Source organism: Sus scrofa, chromosome 4 (assembly GCF_000003025.6).
Source record: "Sus scrofa isolate TJ Tabasco breed Duroc chromosome 4, Sscrofa11.1, whole genome shotgun sequence".
Lineage (NCBI taxonomy): Eukaryota > Metazoa > Chordata > Mammalia > Artiodactyla > Suidae > Sus > Sus scrofa.
Window position 1 is genome coordinate 122,971,277 of NC_010446.5, and position 20,774 is coordinate 122,992,050.

At 44.8% G+C, this 20,774-nt stretch overlaps 2 long non-coding RNA genes across 8 annotated transcripts in view; one reads left to right on the plus strand and one right to left on the minus strand.

The window, feature by feature from the left end:
- Positions 1 to 20,774, minus strand: part of LOC102161678 — a 69,535-nt gene that overhangs the window by 39,515 nt on the left and 9,246 nt on the right. For all 7 annotated transcript variants that reach the window (XR_002343596.1, XR_002343595.1, XR_002343594.1 and 4 more), the window contains exon 2: positions 19,485 to 19,622. This is a non-coding gene — a long non-coding RNA (uncharacterized LOC102161678). The remainder of the gene's footprint in view (positions 1 to 19,484; positions 19,623 to 20,774) is intronic.
- LOC106510223 lies at positions 7 to 3,710 on the plus strand. Its single transcript, XR_001308524.2, has 2 exons — positions 7 to 1,819; positions 2,901 to 3,710. It is a non-coding gene; the product is annotated as an uncharacterized LOC106510223 (long non-coding RNA).

Here is a 20,774-nt window from a genome sequence, read left to right on the forward strand (position 1 = left end):
CTGTGTTTGGAGTAAAGAGGAAACAAGCCCAGGTTTAGACTCAGTCCCTGTGTAACCACCAGCAAATTCCTTAAATGTTCTGGGCATCAGTATATTGTTAGTTGAAAAATGGAAATTATCATGCCTATTATTGAGAATAAAGATACCGGTTTGTTCCCCTTTTCTTTTTTAGCCCGTGGCCCCTTGGCTTAGATGTCCACCCACCCACTGAGAAACCAGTATCCTAATCAGTAGACACCTGCCGTTGTCTACTGAGAATTTTGCTGAGAATAGGATACTTTAATTTGAAGGAAAAAAGAGCTGAGATTACATTAGGAGATCAACAAAGACCTGTAACAATCATCACTGACATTAATCACACTGATAGCCACTCAGTAACAGGGCCAAAGAGAAGTGCCTGAAGGTTGCTGTCTTGGCCACTAATTGAGCCTGAGACAAAGGCATGGGTGCAGTTAGTTGATGTGGAGACATGAGGCTTGGGAGCATGGAATGAGAAGAGAGTTAAAAGAGAAGAAGAGAAAACCAACATGGGAATGCATTATCCCCATGGGTGGGTTATTCTTAAGGGCAACCAGTTACTTTTGAGAATCTTTTGAGAATTATGCTCTATATGCCTCAAAACTATTCACTTGGGGAGGAAGAGGGAAGCATTTATCCATAGCTTCCTGACCTCTCTTGGACACGGTTCGATACTTGGAGAGTTAACTACTCTTCGGAGGACTGGTCCCCAGGGGTCTCCCTTGTGTTAGCAGGAGAGAAGATCTGACAAAGCTGGTTGAAGCTTGAGAGGCTCTGGTCATGGCAGCACGGCTGTTTACAAGAGGGGCCTGATACAGTCAGGCCCCCTGACCACATTAAGCCCAGACAGGTAGGGTTTTATTTTAGTATTATTATTATGTTGCTTTTGAGGGCCACACCGGCAGCATAGGGAAGTTCCCAAGATAGGGGTCTAATCAGAGCTGTATCCACCAGCCTACACCATATCCACAACAATGCAGGATCCTTAACCCACTGAGTGAGGCCAGGGATCGAACCTGCATCCTCATAGATACTAGTTGGAGTTGTTTCTGCTGAGATACAACTGGAACTTGAGGTGTGTTTTTAAAGGGAAGCTAGGGAAAGAGATCTCACTAAGGCCTCCCACCCCTGCTATCCAGAACTTTCTTCTGACTTCAAATTCAATACAAATACTCTGTCCACAGTTTAAACTCATTTCCTAAAGAATATTATAGTAAACGAGAAAGCAAAAAAGTCGCAAGGATGGCACATCGCACATATATATTTATATTAAAAACACTTATTGTGTCATTGTCACATATAGGGGAGCAAAATTTGCCTCCCTAAAATGTCTCTTTGGCATGCTGGTTATTTTGAGCCGAAGACAGTCAGGAAATAGAAGACTCAGGAGGTTTTTTCCTGGAGTCCCTGTTGGCCTAGTGGTTAAGGATTCAGCATTGTCACTGCTGGGGCTCTGGTTTGGTTGCATGCCTTGGGCATGGCCAAAAAAAAAAAAAAGAAAGGGAAGTCTTTCTTTTGCCTCCCCGTTACCTGCCTAAAGAATTTAAGTAAAGGCCTGCTTTTGGAATAGAGTTATGACCAAAGATATCTAAAAAGAAACCGGCTAAGTGTGGTGAGGTAACCAGGCAGGACCCAGAGATCAGAGTCCACTCTGTGTCCTGTGGTCTCCACGGGGCCCAGCCAATATTTGTTTCCCAAACATCTGCTTTTCCATCTCCATGTGAATCGCCTCCCTCCCCCGTGAAGTCCTAAACCTCTACCCCGACATGCTCTTTGTCTTTAGCTGAGGATGGTGTTTAAGGTAGGAGTTTAATTGGCTCAGTTTTCTTTTCTTCTCTTTTTTTTAAATAATGATTTTTATTTTTTCCATTATAGCTGGTTTACAGTGTTTTGTCAATTTTCTCCTGTACACACATGTATACATTATTTGTGCTCACATGATCATACTCAATCATAAGTGACCAGATACAGCTCCCAGTGCTATTACTCAGTTTTCCTGAGTCACTCCCATGTGCACAAGTTATTAAACTTCTGTGTGATTTCCTTCTCTTAATCTGTCTCATGTCAATTTAATCCTTAGACCAGTCAGAAGAACCTAGAAGGGGAGAGGAAAATTTCTTCCTCCCCAGGCATGACAAGAAAGGAAATCCATCCTTCTGAAAGATATTTACAACTTTAGCATTATACCTTTTTCAGTGTAAGTGACAATTTACTTATGTGGAAGTAGGAGACGTAGTCTAGGAAAAGTTAGAGATAACATATGACAGTGATATTTCTTTTACTGGTTTTTTGTTTGTTTAAATTAGGAGTTCATCAGTTCTCATTTAGAAACTCATTTTTAAGAACTCTAACTAAGAAACTTGGGGCTAACTCCACTTCAAGATAATATAATAAATGATATTACAGGAGTTCCCATCGTGGCACAGTGGTTAACGAATCCGAGTAGGAACCATGAGATTGTGGGTTCAATCCCTGCCCTTGCTCAGTGGGTTAATGATCCGGCATTGCCGTGAGCTGTGGTGTAGGTTGCAGACAGGGCTCAGATCCCGTGTTGCTGTGGCTCTGGCATAGGCTGGCAGCTACAGCTCTGATTAGACCCCTACCCTGGAAGCCACCATATGCCGCGGGAATGGCCCAAGAAATGGCAAAAAGACAAAAATAAATAAATAAATAAATGACATTATAGAATTGGAGACTTGTGTCATAAGAGATTCATTTCAGAGATTTCAACAGAAAACAGCAATATTGAGAGAGGTCTGGGAAGTGGTGATTTATCCAGTGAAGAAAGCCCTTTGGAACTTGCTATGCTTAAGAATCGTGTCAGCTTATTACCCCATAGAGCAAAGTTCATGTCCTTATTTTAACTAAGTCTCTCTCCACAGCCTGTGTATTGAAACAAATGCAGGCACAAAGATCAGAGCTACAAAATATGTGAAGCAAAAACCGATAGGCCTGGAAAAGAATTAGACAAGTTCACAAGTACAGTTGGAGACTTTGACACCCCTCTCTCAACAATGGATCGAATAACTAGCCAGAAAACTAGGTAAGATGCAGAACTCCACCAGAGGGTCAACCAACAAGATCTGACGGATATTTACAGAACCCTCCACTCAACTGTAGTAGAATACAGATTCTCCTCAGGTACGCGAGGAACATACACCACGAAAGAGGGTGCCTAGAGTGGTAAGGGCACTGCACGCCCGTTAAAATGGCCCCAATCCAAAAACTGACAACACCGAATGCTACTGAGTAACAGGAGTTCCCCAGAAGGCTGTACACCTGGGCGCTGGAGGCAGGCGACCTGGATTGAAACCTGCCTCTGCCACTTCAGGAATATGTGACCTCGTCCCAGTCATCAGCCTCGCAGAAATGCAAACTCTCCATCCTTACAGCTGTTGCAGTTCTCAAGCTACTGTGTGTTTTCACAAGCAGCACATGCATGTAACCAGCCCCTTGATCATGAAACAGAACTTTTCCCAGACTTTGGACATCTTTGTGCTCCCTTCTTGTCATTATGTGCCAAACGACCAACCATCCTGACGTCCAAGGGCACAGATGAGCTGTGCCTGCTTGGTACCTCGTGCCAATGGAAGGCTGCCGCGCATGCTATTACGTATTTGACATCTTGCCTTACCATCATGTTCTGAGATTCATCGCCTGCATGTAATAACAAATGATCATTTCTTTGCTCCTATTACTGTATAGTATTCTGTTGTGTGAACATTCCGCGATGTAATTATAGCTTAGTTCTTGATGGGCATATAGGATCAGAGTGTCGTTCTGGGGATCGAACGGTAGGCACTGAACTGGACGAAATGAACACACCCATGTAACCACAAGTCACCATGCCCCCAAAGGACACTGCTATTTTAATCTCAAATATTACATAATTTTTAAAAGCAGTACCTGATTGTTATTGTTGAGGTCAGAAGAGATCAGAAGTTATTTTTTCTCTTTAGCAAGAGTTGTGTCAGGAAATCGCTTGAGATCGGTGCGGGCAGGTTCTCACTCTGAGAGAGGGCGTTAGAGCCTTGAAACCCCTCGTGCAAGGGTGAGGCTAGGGCCTTGCTGAAGCGTCCATCACTTTAAACCTCGGAGAGTAACTTTCTGAGTGTGGGCCGAGGCCCCTGGGCCTCAAAAGGTGGCCAGCACTTTAAAAGGAGTAATCTTTATCCCTGCTGCCCAAGGAAATGGGGCATATTCAGACTGCCTGTGACTTGGAGGCCTAAATAGAAAAACTGGCCAAAGTTTAGAGCGGTGGCTTTCAAACTACAGGTGTTAATCACTAAGGCATCACAACCAGTGCTTTTTAATAAAATGGCAAAATAGAGTAGAGGAAAAATATGGATCCTATGTACTAAGGTTAACTTCTGTGAAGCTTTTGTTTCATATTCACCTATATAAGCGTGTGCTGAATGTGGGTTTGTGTGATCACATGTAGCGAGTTGAGTCAATGGGTCCAGGGGGAGGCCGGAGGTTCAGGGGTCAGATCTGAAGTGCTTCTAGGGCTAGCTGGTGGCCCCGAACATGGCTGTCCATGAGATCTGAAAGTGGGATCATTCTATCTGTCTATCTATCTATCATTGATCGATCTTTCATTGATCCATCGATCTATCAACTTCCTACTTGCTCTCCACCTACTTACTTATCAAAAGCTAACAGTGAAGTATAAATACAGGCAAATTTCTACAAAAAGCAGATGCTATAAAAGCAGATGCTCAATATATATTTGTTGAATGAATAAATGTACTTTCCATTCATTCTAAACTCCATGAGAACAGAGACTTTGTCTGTTTTTGTTGAGTATTGCATTCCTAGTATACAAATACAATAGGATCTTTAAAATGTTTATTGTTTCAATGAAGAATGTTTTTTCTTTATATTAAACATGAGTTGCTTTTTAAAAATTGAAATATAGTCAACATACAATGTTATATTCGTTCCAGGTGTGCTCCATATTGACTTGACATTGGCATACAGATTTGTAAATAATGCTGCTACGAACATTGGGGTATGTGTATCTTCTTGAATTAGTATTTTTGCTTTCTTTGGGTAAATGTCCAGAAATGACATTGTTGGATCATAGGGTAGTTTATGTTTAATTTTTTGAGGAGCTTCTGTACTGTTTTCCATAGTGGCTGCTATGGAATTTACAACTTCACTCACAGTTCGTGAGCGTTCCCTTTTCTCCACATCCTCACCAACACTTGCTATTTGTTGTCTTTTTGATGAGAGTCATTCTGACAGGTGTGTGATGGCATCTCAATGGGGATTTAATTTTCATTTCCCTGATGACTAGTAACACTGACATCTCTTCATGTGTCTGTTGGCAATCTGTATATCCTCTTTTTTCTTCCTGTCTTTTAGGGCGGCACCCATGACATATGGAAGTTCCCAGGCTAGGAGTCAAATTGGAGCTGCAGCTGCCAGCCTACACACAGTCATAGCAATGCAGGATCCGAGCTGCATCTGTGACCTACACCACAGCTCACAGCAAAAGCAAGACCAGGGATCAAATCTGAATCCTCACGGATATCAGTCTGATTCATTTCCACCGCGCTACCACAGGAACTCTGGTGTACTTCCATTGGAAAAATATTTATTCAGGTGCTTTGCTCATACCATAATCAGGTTGTTTGTTTTTGATGTTGAGTTGAATGAGTTTTTTGTTTATGTTGGAAATTAACCCCTTATTGGATAGCTTCTTCCATTTAGTAGGTTGCCTTTTCACTTTGTTGACAGTTTCCTTTGCTGTACAAAAGCTTTTTGTTTGATTTTGTCTTATTTGTTTATCCTTGCTTTTGCTTCCCTAGCCTGAGGAGGCAAGTCCAAAAAAATGTTACTAAGACCAATGTCAAAGAACATACTGCCGTTGTTTTCTTCTAAAAGTTTTATGATTTCAGGTCTTAAAGTTTTTATCCATTTTGAGTTCATTTATTATTATTATTATTATTATTATTATTATTATTATTTTGTCTTTGCCTTTGCCTTTTAGGTGGCATATGGAGGTTCCCAGGCCAGGGGTCCAGTTGGAGCTGTAGCTGCCTGCCTACACCACAGCCACAGCAACCCGGGTTCCAGGCTGCATCTGTGACCTACACCACAGCTCACAGCAATGCTGGATCCTCAACCCACTGAGCGAGGCCAGGGATTGAACCCACAACCTCATGGTTCCTAGTTGGATTCTCTTCTACTGCACCATGACGGGAACTCCTCGAATTTATTTTTTTAAAAATATGAAGTGAGAAAGTAGTTCAGTTTTATTCTTTTGCATGTAGATATCCAATTTTCTTAGCATAGTTATTGAGGAGACTGTCTTTTTCCCATTGCATATTCTTGCCTCCTTTGTTGTAGATTAGTTGTTTTTATTTGTTTGTTTGTTTGTTGTCTTTTTAGGACCATACCCCAGGCTAGGGGTCAAATTGAAGCTGTAGCTGCTGGCCTCTACCACAGCCACTGCAATGCCAGATCCGAGCCACATCTGCAAACTACACTACAACTCACAGCAGTGCTGGATCCTTAACCCACTGAGGGAGGCCAGGGGTGGAACCTGTGTCCTCCTGGATAATAGTCAGATTTATTTCCACTGAGCCATGGTAGGAACTCCTGCTATAGATTAGTTGATCATCAAGTGTGGGTTTATTTCTGGGCTCTCTATTCCGTTTCATTGATCTGTGTGTCTGTTTTTGTGCCCATACCATACTGTGTCAATTACTGCAGCTTTGTAATATAGTCTGAAGTCAGGGACTATGATACCTTCAGCTTCGTTTTCTCAAGATTGCTTCGACTATTTGAGGTCTTCTGTGTTTCCACACGAATTTTAGAATTATTTGTTCTAGTTCTGTGGAAAATGCAGTTTACATTTTGATAGGAATTGCATTGAATCTGTAGATAGACTTAGGTAGTACAATTATTAGTTATTTCAGTATATGAGTACAGTATATCTTTCCATTTGTTTGTGTTGTTTTCAGTTTCTTTCATCAATGTGTTTTAGTTTTCTGAGTATAAATCTTTTACCTCTTTGGTTAGATTTATTCCTAGTATTTTATTCTTTTTGATACAATTGTAAATGGGATTGTTTTCTTAATTTCTCTTTTTGATAGTTTGTTATTAGTGTATAGGAATGCAACAGATTTTTGTATATTAATTTTATATCCTGCAACTTTACCAGATTCATTTATTAGTTCTAGTAGGTTTTTTTGGTAACATTTTTAGGATTTTCTATATAGAGTATTAGGTCATTTACAAACAGTGACAGTTTCACTTCTTCCTTTTCAGTTTGGATTCCTTTTATTTCTTTTCCTTGTTTGATTGCTGTGGCTAGGACTTCCAATACTATATGGAATGAAAGTTGTGAGAGTGGGCATCCTTGTGTGTTCCTGATCTTAGAGAAAATGCTTTCCAGCTTTTCACTGATGACTATGATGTTGGCTGTGGCTTTGCCATATATGGTCACATATGTTGCTTTTAAAATCATACTAAAAATTATATATATATACTTTTTTTTTTTTTTTTTTTTTTGCTTTTTATGGCTGCACATTTGGCATCTGGAAATTCCCAGGCTAGGGGTTGAATCAGAGCTGTAACAGCTGCCAGCCTACACCACAGCCACAGCAACACAGGATATAAGCCATGTCTGCGATCCATACTACAGCTCAGGCAATGTCGGATCCTTAACCCACAGGGCGAGCCCAGGGGTTGAACCTGCATCCTCATGGATACTAGTCAGGTTCATTACCTCTGAGCCACAGCAGGAACTCCTAAAAATGATATTATTATAGGATTAACTAAATAAATACTTATCTAAAATGAGGATTAGTAGCTTATCTGAAAAGATAAACACATCACCCTGATCATTTCCTTGGCATTGAACCCTTCTGTTCAGAAATTGAGGGCTCTCAGACAGCAAAGCACTAAATCAGAATGCATAAGCCTCTCAAGATTGTAGTTTTTTCATCTTTTTTCTGATACCTATTATTTCTCTCTCTCTTGCCCTTTTGTCTAGAGGAAAGAACACTTGAATTTTTAAAATGTAAAACAGATAATTTCTTCCACTGTGTATATGAAGAAAAATCCTAACCCTCTTTGAGCATTGCCTTATTTAGCTAGCCATATAAAAATGAAACCTCAAAAGGCTCTGATCTTTATCTTCAAAGCTCAGTGTGAGTTAGAGAAAAGATTTTATAGTTTTTTGAACTCTAAATTCAGATCAGTATGAACCATCTGCTTCATTTAGTATCTTATGAAAAAGAAGCTTCAGATGTTTATAACACAACAGATTTTAGGGGGAAAAAACCATGTCCTTGTGTTTAGATAGGAGCAGATCTTTGAACATTTTAGCATTTCTCAGATGTGAAGTCTTCCTACCTCCATTTCATTCAGTAACACACCTCCGGTTCAGAAAAATCTCAAAATCAGCTGCTCAGTATTTCTACCATAGACTCTCACTAGATGACTTCAAACTCACCAGCATGGAGGGGCACTGCCCCAGGATTAAGCAACAGTACTCCTGACTTCATCAGACAGAGCCACCGATTGACATCCTCTGTCCCAGACCTAAAACCCCTTTCACCTTTCCCCCGCTGCTTTATCTTCTCTCTCTCTCTCTCTCTTTTTTTTTTTCCTGCACCAGCCGCATATGGAAGTTCCCAGGGCAGGGGTTGGATCCAAGCTGCAGCTGCAATGCATCAGCTGCAGAGACAATGTGAGATCCTCAAACTGCTGCACCACAGCGGCCACTCCTCCCCCAGTTTCTCTGATGATTAAAAAAATAATAATTTTACCTGGAACTTTATTTGACAGATTATTGATAGTAGTGCTGGGTGGAGAAAATGAGCTGCAGATGTGTCTTGATGAAAAGTCAGATTTTCCCCTGATCATGGGTGGGAGAGAAAGTGGGGGTAACTGTGCTGTTTGTCAAGGAGAAGAGGGGAAGGGACTTCTCGGGGTGAAGGGCAGGGAAAGGAGGGGGAAATTGATCGATCCTCCCTATTGATTATGTCCCTCTTGCTATAATAATAATAATATAATGTGGGGGAAACCACGCTGTTTGTCAAATGATTCAATTAGGAGAAGAATATATAAGGCTTTGCTAGAGGCAAGAGTTTCTTAGGACCATATACACTTTGGTTAAAAAAAAACTTTTTTAAAACAGCAAAAAATATATACATATATACTTACATATATACTCTCTCTCTCTCTCTCTCTCTCTCTCTCTATATATATATATATATATATATATATTCCTGAAAAATTTGAGGAGCTACCTATCAATTTCCTCAATGGCAACAAGACAAATATAAAAGCCCCAATCGCTGCCAACCAGATTTTAAGAGCAAAGGGTCTCTCTTAAAATGTGGTATTTGCTCTACATAATAGCAGCTTAGAATAAACAAAATACGAAAGGAGAGCTCACATGTTAACTTCTGGCGGCCTTTCCCAATGTTCGAACAGGAAATGAGGTTAGATATTAACATCTGACCTCCTCTCTCAGGCAAGCAGTGGGCCCTTAAGATGGGCATGGGAGGCGAAGCTGGCCTGCAGCCACACACTTGGGGGACAAAGGGTTCCAAAGCTGAAGTGTCCGTTGAAGTAGCCTTGAGAAGCCAAGTGTCGTTAGCATCAGCTGGACCCGTTGCTTTAGGCTGTAAGAAACAGCCTAGAGAGAAGTGATAGAGACTCTGTCTGGGAACTCTAAGATCTGAGTTCAAATCCTAGCTTTGTAACCTAACCAGCTGTGTGACCGGGGCAAGTATTTAATCTCTGTACCTCTGTTTTCATATCTTCAAAGTGAGAGAAGCAACGAACCTATAGCTTTGTAATAAGCCTTAACTACAAGCATTTCTTAAGGAACTTAGCATATGGTAACAAGTAATAGAGTCCCCTCCTGCAACAGAGTTAAACATTTAAGAAGTGTGTGAGACCACACGTAACCAGAGGCCCAGAGGGAGAGTGCGCGTCACAGGTGACGGCGTGAGCAGCACGATACGGTCATCACCTCTGTTCTGCCACCCTCAGCAATGACTTTCTCTTCTCGCTGGTGGCACCTGGGTACAGCATCTCCAAGCAGCACATCTAGAAAGAGGATGTGTTTCTTTCTGTGGCTTTCTTTTAAGAGGGAAAGGTAACATTTTGGAGAAATTCTTCCTTGGACTTCCTCTGACATCTCATTGAGCAGAATTGATCTATTGGCAAAGGAAGTGAATGGGTTACTCTTGGGCCAATCAATTCCGCTTTTGAAGCTGGGGCTGGGAAGGAAGTGAATGTCTACCTGGTGTTTGAAGTCCCTCCGAAAATCATGCGGCTGTGGAGGTTAGCGATGGTAGAGAACAAGCACCAGATCGCCAACAGCAGTGCCTACAGCTCGTGTGGACAGAGAGCAAGAACAGGCCACGGCGGTGAAATAGGATGGCACAAGAAGGTGAAAGAGGCAGAGCGAGGAGAGGCCAACTGAAGTCATTTTGCCCTCTACAAGGGGGCTGTTTAAAGAGCATGGGCAAAGCCTACAAGTGCAGAGAAAGCTGCAAAGGACACCAAATGTCCCCCTAATTCCTCATTTGTTCTTTCCTATGTGGAGAGGAACAGAATTTTCCCAGTTCACTTGGTGGAGGCATTTAACCCATTAGAAGCATTATAAATAAGATAGATTGATGTCGAGAACTGTAAATATTTTACCCAACTTGCAAGCTAAGTCAACCTCCCACAATTTCATGGATGTTGGCAGAAGACTTGAGATTCCTGAGTCAAAGACAAAGGACTTTATTACTCAAAGCAATAGCAGTTGTCAAAGTGTGAGCATTTGTGCTGCTTGCCCAGACCCCAATTTCCATGGAATGATGCAGAAACAGCCAGGTGACACTTGTACATGTAATGGGTTTCATCACAAGAGAGGAACACTGAACTTAGAAAAACCCAAATATTATAATGGAAAGTAAACTACTTGCTTTTATTTATTTATTTATTTTTTGCTTTTTAGGGCCGCACCCACAGCAACATATGGAGGTTCCCAGACTAGGGGTAGAATCGGAGCTGCAGCTGCCAGCCTACACCACAGCCACTTGGGATCTGAGCTGAGTCTGTGACCTACACCACAGCTCACGGCAATGCTGGATCCTTAACCCATTGAGCAAGGCCAAGGATCGAACCTGTGTCCTCATGATTACTAGTCGGGTTTGTTACTGCTGAGCCACAGTGGGAATTCTAAAACTACCTGCTCTTTGTCTCAGAAGTAAATAGCCTATTTATCACATTGGGCAATGAGCATGACTATAATGTTGGATTCTGAAAAAATTCCCATTAGTCTTCTACTCAATTGGCCTCTCAGATTAGTCTGACCAGTAGAGGCTGAGAGTAAATCAGTCCAATTTGTCTTGTATGGCATTCAATTAAGCTGGTATCAATAGGACTCCAGGAGTTTCTGGTGTGGCTCAGCAGGTTAAGAAACCGACTAATCCATGAGGATGCAGGTTGATCCATTGCCTCACTCAGTGGGTTAAGGATCGGGCATGGCTGTGAGCCGTGGTGTAGGTCACAGAAGTGGCTCAGATCCTCAGATCCTGAATTGCTGTGGTTGTGGTGTGGGCCAGTAGCTACATTTCTGATTCGGCCCCTCACTTGGGAACTTCCATATGCCGCACCTGTGGCCCTAAAAGCACAAAAAACAAATTTAAAAAAAAAAAAAAGGATTCCAATGAGCAGAATGAGGCTAATCTGTAGTATTGACCTCAACCATGCCCCCCAGGATTCCAGACCCAGGCAGCTGAACAAATTTCCATATATCACAAGGTTCGACCTTAGAAAGTCAGGTGACTTTGCTCAAGTTCTTACACTGATTTTTCCCCTTGGCCTGAGACAGAATGACATGGTAGGTGATGGCAGAGGCTCTGTCTCGGGCCTCAAAGAGGAAATCCAGGGCAATTCTCTCGTTTGTAACCACCCTGATCAGTGAGAGGAGGTCAACCTGAGTGCCTTCCAAGGCTGGGGCAGCACCGTGGATGACGTCACCTGAAGTCAGGGGCTGGTTTTGAACCCTTTTCTAACTGGATGCCTCCTGACATAAAGATAAGTACACAGAGACTATGTAAATGACAAGTCAGGTGTCTCTCTGGGACCCTCTCCTGAGTAACCAAGTGTAGCCCTCTTTGTGGAGCTACCTCTGCCGTTCTAAGGGCCACAAGATCTACTGAGGATTCTTCCTTAAACTCTGGAACATTTCTTATGACCACTGCCAAACTGCAAGTCACTTGTGTTCAGAAGGCAGGGAGGCAAATGCCTGGATGCCACAAAAGAAGTACATCACGCTCACGGAAAGAAAGTGTTGTCTGTAATTGTCGGGGGTGCCTCCAGCATAAGCTCTTGGCCAGCCGCTAAACCTTAACAGTCCCAGTACAGTTTTAAAACTTGAGTTTAGCCATTCTTTTTAGGACCACCTAAAGGCAGTCAGCCCTCAACATGTCCTGTGGTCCTGTGGTCCTGTGGTCCCCATGACCAACTGGATGGCCCTTGTCCATCAGAGGAAATGACTTAGTTATGAAACTGGGGGTAGGAAAAATATCTGGAGGTGTTAGGTATTTTAATGAAGGTGCAGGAGATGGGGACACCACCACCCCTGCCCCCGCTTCTGATTGGCTTCTCAGTAAGGCTCTGGGGGACGATGGTCAAATCATGGCCAGAGGCATTGGGCAGAGGATGACAGATGGAGCCGTCACTAAAATCGAAGGCACATGAACATCGCCAGGAGGCGTTCCTTCGTGAAGAAGGCTCCAGGGGTGATTCTGAAAACCAAACGTCACTCAAATCCATCTCTCCTCTGTGTGTCTTAGGGTCTAAAGTTCTCCCATATCAGCCACTGTTGTTGTCTGTGCTCCATTGATTCAAAATTCAGCAGGTCCAATTCCCTTACTGATAATTTCACTTTTTTTGCAGTTGTCCCTTAATCACATCCAGACATTTTATTCAGAAAAAAAGGTGCAATATTTGGAGATTTTGATCAACTTATACAGGCCCATTATGGCCCCCACATCGGCCTGTGTGGGCCTCTGCATGGGGATTTGGTGACAGTGTGCTCAGCCGGGTGGCAATTATCCTTATGATCTAGGACCAGCCTAATTAGAGAATCCAGGTGGCTGAATCTGAATTAAGTTTGGGTCTCCCAGGCCCCATTTTTGGCCAGGCTGCCATCTGCACCAACCAAGGTGACCTGGGCATAATATAAGGGGAGAAAAAGACATGCCATGCCTAGGAATGATCAGGAAGAAATCTCAGATTGTCACGATACGTCTATAGCACCTCCCATCCCTTCGGTCCTGATCATTATCCCGAAAGCAGCTAAGAGGAAATGGTCCATTTCTGCGGACAGCAACATTTAGTGACCAAACTGCCCCACTATAAAGGGCATGGACCAGGAGAGGGTGAGGGAAGCAGAACAAGAGACTTTTTAAGTCAATTTTTGAGGCGGCTGCTCCAGCGCTAGATGACTGTGGTTGGCAGGGAGCATGAAGGGCCCATCAAATAGCTGTACGGTCGGCAGCTCAGATGAGGGTAGAGGCGAGAGGTGGTATTCAGAGAGAAAGAGCCACCCCGGACAGTAAAGCTTTACATTGAGTGTTAGTTTCAAACAGGGTGGTAGCTGCTCATGGCTGCATCAAATGAACCTGTGATGCTTTTGGCTGGTTCAACAATTTCAGCTGGGTAAAGATCCTCATGGCTGATACCTCCTACTCTGGTCTTGGGAACCCTCTGGCTCAGCAGCCATGGACATGTTCTTTTCTGGCTTCCTTCTGCTCTCTTGGGCTTGGCTCATACAGTGGTTTTGTTTGTTTGATTGTTTGTTTGTTTTTTTTAAAGGAATCCACCTCAACCTGGGGTATTTGCTGCCTCATTATCAAAATAACATCTCCTTGGCTTCACCTAGTTCCATGTAAGTTTTCCAGGGCTGAGAATATCTATAGAATTCTTTGGATAGGTTTCTTATTTTCCAAAGATCACCTGCAACAACATTAGAAACCCAATCCCATGCAGGAAGAGCTCAAATATTAGTTAATGCCTCACCTGTGGCTTCCCATGTGAGTTTATTTATCTCAAGGAAATTTTCTATCAAAGAGCCACAGCGCCATTGTAGCAGCCAGCACCAGCTGCAAAACACGGAGACATTCTGTTCTTGTCTGAATGGCTCTCAGGTTGGCAGGAGAGATGGTAGGAGTGATTGAGCCATGAAACTGCCCAGCTGTTGCCATTCTCCTGAAAAGGAGCGAAACCTCTGCTTCTCCAGGGTGACTATGAGAACGGCTTGTCTCAGTGGGGCAGGTCTGAAACTGACTGGTAGGCTGGTGAGAAAGCCCCCGCACAGAGGAGTCAACAGCGCCGCAGGCACAGTTTCACGCAGCTGACCTTCAACCTACTTTCCAGTACTCAGCCCACAACCCTTTGAGTCTTCCTTATAATTGGAGAGTTATCTGATGCCTGATTAATCATAAACTTTGGTCAACATGATCTCAGCATTTGTGCCGGTGTCCAAAGGCCAATTCAAAGATGACACCTGCACATGAGGTGAATGGCGTTACAAGAGAGAAACCCTGAGTTTTAGGAACCCAGACCTCTTACGGACAAGAACAAACACGCACTATCTCTGTCTTCCAAAGCTGTTGCACAAGCATGCTTAAAAAGACGGTTCATAACAACAGCAGTCAGTCCTTGTGCTTGCAAGGCATGCAGAGTCACTGGAGACCCACAGAGAATTGCTTCCCAACAATGAGTTTTAGCAACGACTTCTCTGAGTCACACCATTCCTAAAATTCTCTCGTGAGACATCGCTTATTTTCCGTCCCAGTTTATCACAGATTAGCAAGGGGATGGCAGATGAAATGGAGCCAGAAATGCACCCATGGCCTATGGAAGTTCCTAGACCAGGGGTTGAATCAGGGCTGCAGCTGCTGGCCTACACCACAGCCACAGCCATGCCAGATCCGAGCCATGTCTGTGACCTACACCACAGCTCACGGCAACACCAGATGCTTAACCCACCGAGTGAGGCCAGGTATCGAACCTGCATTCTCATGGAGGATGAGCCGTAATGGGAATTCCATGACAGGGAGACCTTAAAGGAGGGAGGCAACAGGTAACTGAAGATTTATCAGCTCAAGGTGTTTTGGTTGCAAATGACAACTTTGGTTAGCATAAGAGGAAATTTATTATAGAACGATGGAATAGCTCAGAGAAATAAAGAAAGAGTTGAAGAGCTGGGTCTTTGGCCAGAAAGCAGGGCAAACCTGCTGGTCTTTGGCCAGAAAGCAGGGATCTAGATCTAGGATGGATCTGGAGCTAGGGTGGATCGGATCTAGATGGATCTGGAGCTAGGGTGGATCAGATCTAGATGGATCTGGAGCTAGGGTGGATGGATCTAGGATGGATCTGGAGCTAGGATGGATCGGATCTAGGATGGATCTGGAGCTAGGGTGGATCTAGATCTAGGATGGATCTGGAGCTAGGATGGATCTAGATCTAGGATGGATCTGGAGCTGGGGTGGATCTGGATCTAGGTTGGATCTGGATCTAGATGGATCTGGATCTAGATGGATCTAGATCTAGGATGGATCTAGATCTAGGATGGATCTGGATCTAGGTTGGATCTGGATCTAGGATGGATTGGATCTAGATGGATCTGGAGCTAGCTCTAGATCGATTGGACAGTCTCTCCAGGGCATCCCTGTTAGGATGACCCAGTTCCAACACTGAAATTCTTGTATCACAGCTCAAGATCCAAAGTTTCATGGGAGAAAGTCTGATCATATTGGATCATATGCCCTTGCCTGGGGCAGGTGAGGGTGAAGATTTCTTTTTTTGGGGGGGGGGCTGCAGCTTTGGTGTATGGGGTTCCTGGACTAGGGATCGAATCAGAACTACAGCTGTCAGCCCACACCACAGCCACAGCAATGTGGGATAAGAGCTGCATCTGTGACCTATGCCACAGCTCATGGCAATGCCAGATTCTTAACCCACTGAGCATGGCCAGGGATCAAACCCAAATCCTCATGGATACTAGTCAGGTTCTTTTTTTTTTTTTTTTTTTTTTTTTTTTTTTTGTCTTTTTGCCTTTTCTAGGGCTGCTCCCATGGCACACGGAGGTTCCCAGGCTAGGGGTCTAATCGGAGCTGTAGCCACCGGCCTACGCCAGAGCCACAGCAACGCAGGATCCGAGCCGTGTCTGCAACCTACACCACAGCTCACAGCAACGCCGGATCTTTAACCCACTGAGCAAGGCCAGGGATCGAACCCGCAACCTCATGGTTCCTAGTCGGATTCGTTAACCACTGCGCCACAACGGGAACTCCACTAGTCAGGTTCTTAACCTGCTGAGCCACAATGGAAACACTGAGGGTAAGGATCCTAACAGATAATTGAGCCAGAACTGCCTTCACTGTGAAGGAGGAGTCCCCAAAGAAAATTCAAGATAGTTCCCTGAATCTTCTAGATTCATTTTCTCAACCTTCTCCAAACTGTGGGGGACACAGTCGCTAGGAATGCTGGGATCACATCTAACATCTCCATTACCAGCGAGAGAAGAGGAGGGATCACGGGAAAGCTCTCTGATTGGCCAGGTTGGGTCACAGCTCTGCACGTGAGGCTTGGGAGTAGGGTAGCATAGTGGGACTGGTGCCTATACCAGAACCACAGGGCGAAACAGGAAAGGAACAGTTCCCTAAAGAATGGCAGTGCCATTATCCAAAAAGGGGGCAAGAGTGATACTGGGCAGAGAAAAACAACACATTCCCATCATGGTCTCCAGCTCTGCACTAGCCTTCCTTCCAGCCTGGACTTTTGTGAGTTTGGGTCTGAGCATATCTGGAGGAGAAAGAAAACTAAGGGTGTGTTGCCGGTGAATTTTCCCTGGAGAAGCAGCCCGGCTCAGGGTGGCTGGGGTCTCCTTCTGGGCACTAGAGGGTGATGGCAGGAGGCAGGGTGTGGCACAGAAAATAGCTGTGGCATCGTGGACATTGGTGGGGCCACTGGAAGGTGGAGGCCAAGTCTGAGAAGTCTTCCATTAAATGCCACATGATTCCCATCAGAAAGCTGAAGAAAATCTACCAGGTGGACAGGGTCAGGGAGCCAGGTTTGCTGTTTGCCACCTGGGGCTCAAGAGCCAGAGGAGACAAGGAGCTTCCTGGACTTGCTCTCATCCCAGACCACTCTGCAAAAAAAGCCCAGTCTAAAATGTCGAGCTCATAGGAGCGGTCAGAGGTGGGAATTAGGGTGAGGTGTCACAGCCAACCTATAAAACCAGATGTCAGCCAAGAACCCCTCCAGGCCAGGTACCTGCAGGTAACGCCTGAAGCCATTTCCTCCCTTTTTGGAGGGTGGGTGCCTGCAGCATGGGGAAGTTCCCAGGGCACATACTGCTCAATCTCCAGAACAACCCTATGTTCCATCATGAATCAAGAATTGCACTATACATACACTGTGGGATACTGTACACAATGGAATACTGTACAGTCATGGGAACCACAGCAGTGACAACACTGGATCTTTAACCCACTAGGCCACCAGGGAACTCCTGAAGATATTTCTTGAGGCACCAAAGCCAGGGGAGGGAGTCATTTATGGGCTCTGCGAGTGGGAAGGAAAAGGAAAAAAGAGGGTAATTTTGAACAAATGATAATTTTGTGGAAATATAGTGAAGTTTTTTTCTTATGTATGAACAAGAGCATCCGGTCTGGAGGTAAGTGACATAACTATCTGTCACATTGAATAAAGTACGTTTCATTATGTCACATTATTCACATACGATGCACAGCTTTTGTAGGCTCACTTCTCCCTGGATCGCCACGCAGTTACTGGGGAAGTAATGCAGAAAGTGGCCATAGAAGAAGGTTTTCGCTGCTGCACAGAGTCCTCAGAACCTGTGGACGCAGAACCCCAGCCAGAGGTCCCCATGTGGAGCATGACTCACAGAATAAAATCTTGGCATTGGGGACTGGAAAATCTGACATTGGAGGTTATCTGCAGGCCATGGTTCAAGATGGTAAGCTGTCACAAGAAACACAAGGAACCTGTCTGTGGAACTAGAGTCATAACCAGATGTAGGAAGCCCAGCAGGGCTGGGAGCCAAGAGACGCAGGTGACATAGAAGAACAGCTCCTGATGGACAATGCAGCACAAGTCGAAACCTGTCCAAATACTTCTGGAAGAGAGAAACTTTTTAAGGAGGGAAAGAAGATATTTGGGCCACAGGTGGATCAGGTTCTAGACTTTTCACTCCCCCCGAAAGGTGGAAGCAAGATGCAATGGACTTGTCAAGGTCAAGACCACATTTTCTAGAGTGGCGCTTTGGGTGAGGTTATGAACAAATTCATGCAAAAACCACATTAAACAAAATGAAGAAGCAACAAGCAGGGACAGAGGTTCCCCGTGGAGTGATAAGCAAGGGGTGGACCTCAATACAGAGAGAAGGCCTCCAGCTCAGGGAGAAAAGGCAACCGAATGGAGAACTGGAAGTGAAGGCACTCAGACAAAATAGGATGGAGCGAGGAGGGTCCATCTGCAAGGAACTACCTGAGCAGCGGTGAGTGAAAGGCACAGCGAGTACGGTGACCGGAGGTTCGGTGTGGCCAACCAGCTACCCCTCTATGTGCAAAAGGTCAAAGGGGGAAAGGTTACAGGAGCCCAGTGTCAGAGAGGGTCAGGTTAGAAGAGCAATGAACTTTGTTTTGAAAGACACAACCAGGCCGAGGCAGCCCCGCAAGAGGAGCCAGGGGAGTAAACACTTTGAGTTTATTCCCTTTCGCCTCCAATCAACCACCCGCGGGGAGCCAGAGGGCACTGGGGCCAGGCTGATGAAACCCACGGGGCCAGATGTCTAGGGTGAGAGCAGAGAGGTGAAGGGGAAGAGTGGCAAAGAGAAGATGCCCAGCACAGCGGGAGAGAATATGAAAATGCGGCTCACAGAGATGGTGCTGGACGAGACCAGGCTCAATCTCACCAGCCAGTCAAGGCTCAGGTGCTGAAATCAGGCTTCCTGAGACCACCTGGTCTACTATTTCATTACGGGACCTGGATCAGGTCTTGTTTCCTCCACTGGGGAACTAAAGGGAGTAACAATAATACCTAACCCATAGCGTTGCTGAAGGGCCTGAGCAGGTAAAGCCCTAGGCCAGGGATCGGCGTGGAGAAAGCAGTCAATACATGATACCTACTTTTTCCCTTTTAAATTAGTAAATGCTAAAGATTTATAATGCTTGGTATGGGCAAGGTTAAGGGGCAAGACACTCTTAGACACATTTCATTGGGAGTATGAGCTGTATATAACCTTTTAGGGGGATGACTTGACAGTATTGTAACTCAAAATAGGAGCAAATGATTCCATGTCCTAGAATTTATCCCACACCATGACTTTTAGGAATTCTCAAGACTGTATGCACAAAGATATTCAATACAATTGGGAAAAGGTAGAAATAAAACCTGCATTTACTTACGGGAATTTTATGTACCCATTTATGCTGGTTGTCTGCTGTGTAACAAATTATCTTCTCAAATGTCAGAAATCCATGGCTCAAGGTCCCGCAGGAGGTTGCTGTTCCACTACTGATCAAGGCTGTGATCTCATCTGAAGGCTCAACAAAGGGACGGGGGAGGGTCAGATACAGACAAAGAGATGAGTTGCTATTTCTGCGGTGGGTGCTCCATCTGGCTCGGACTCTACCCTCTTCCCAGTGAAGCAATAAGCCCCACAGCAAGGGTCTGGGCTTTCAGGTGGAAGGAACCGGAGGAAGCCTTCCACCTCCCTCGATCCTAGCCCCTCCAGGCCAGTCCTCTTTTGAGAGGAAACACGGGGGTCTAGAGTCAAAGGCCAAGCTAAGGGCAAGATTTTGCCTTCCCTTGCTTTGTTCTCTGGGACTGTATTTCCTCCTGGTATCTTAGATGAGGCGCTTGGCATCTAAAACAGAAATCAGATATCTTGTATTCCACCAGGTCGCATCTAGTTCCACGTTTTGATGTGTCCACACCTTCACACGCACTGCCCTACGTCTATCATGAAGACGCCCCAGATGGCCCTTCTCAGTCTTCTGTCTTGAGGCTAAACACTCCCCGTTTCTTATTTTCCCTCTCATGAGGTAGGTTTTATATCTTTTACCATTTAGCTCACTCCCTGAAGGAGTTGTACGGTACTCCATAAATATTTTTTGGATGAATTCATTCATTCAGTAATAAATACTCTAATTAGTCAATGTCCTTCTTAAAACATCACCATGGTGTGATACTGTTTTAGGGACCGTGAATTACCGAGGATGCTTAAATGACACACACATTAAAAAAAAACCTGACCTTGAGCTAACTTAAACAATGGAATTCACTAGTTCACGATACAAAGAGTCCAGAAATGGTGAAGATCCGGCAGGATTAGAAGGAGAGGTTTGCACCGTGGCAGGGGCTCTGGGTCTGCTCGTCTTTGCTGGTCTGTGCTCTTGGCTCAGCTCTGGACCTAGTCCTCTGGCCAGGGTTCCTCCTGTTAGCAGAGTCCCTGCAGCCGTTCCACAGTGACCAGGGTGGGCGAAGCCCCGGCAGAGGACAGAGTGCTTCCCACACCCCCTAAGCACAAAGCCCAAGGGACTTCGGCTGGACCAGACTGACCTGGGCCACCTCCCCCCACCCCACCCCATGCCCGCCCCGGCCCACCCACTGCCTGTCCTGTTGGACTTGGACTCGAGGAGGTGTCCACCTCGGAGCCAATGAATGCTGCCAAGAGAACGGGGCTTCTAAGCCAG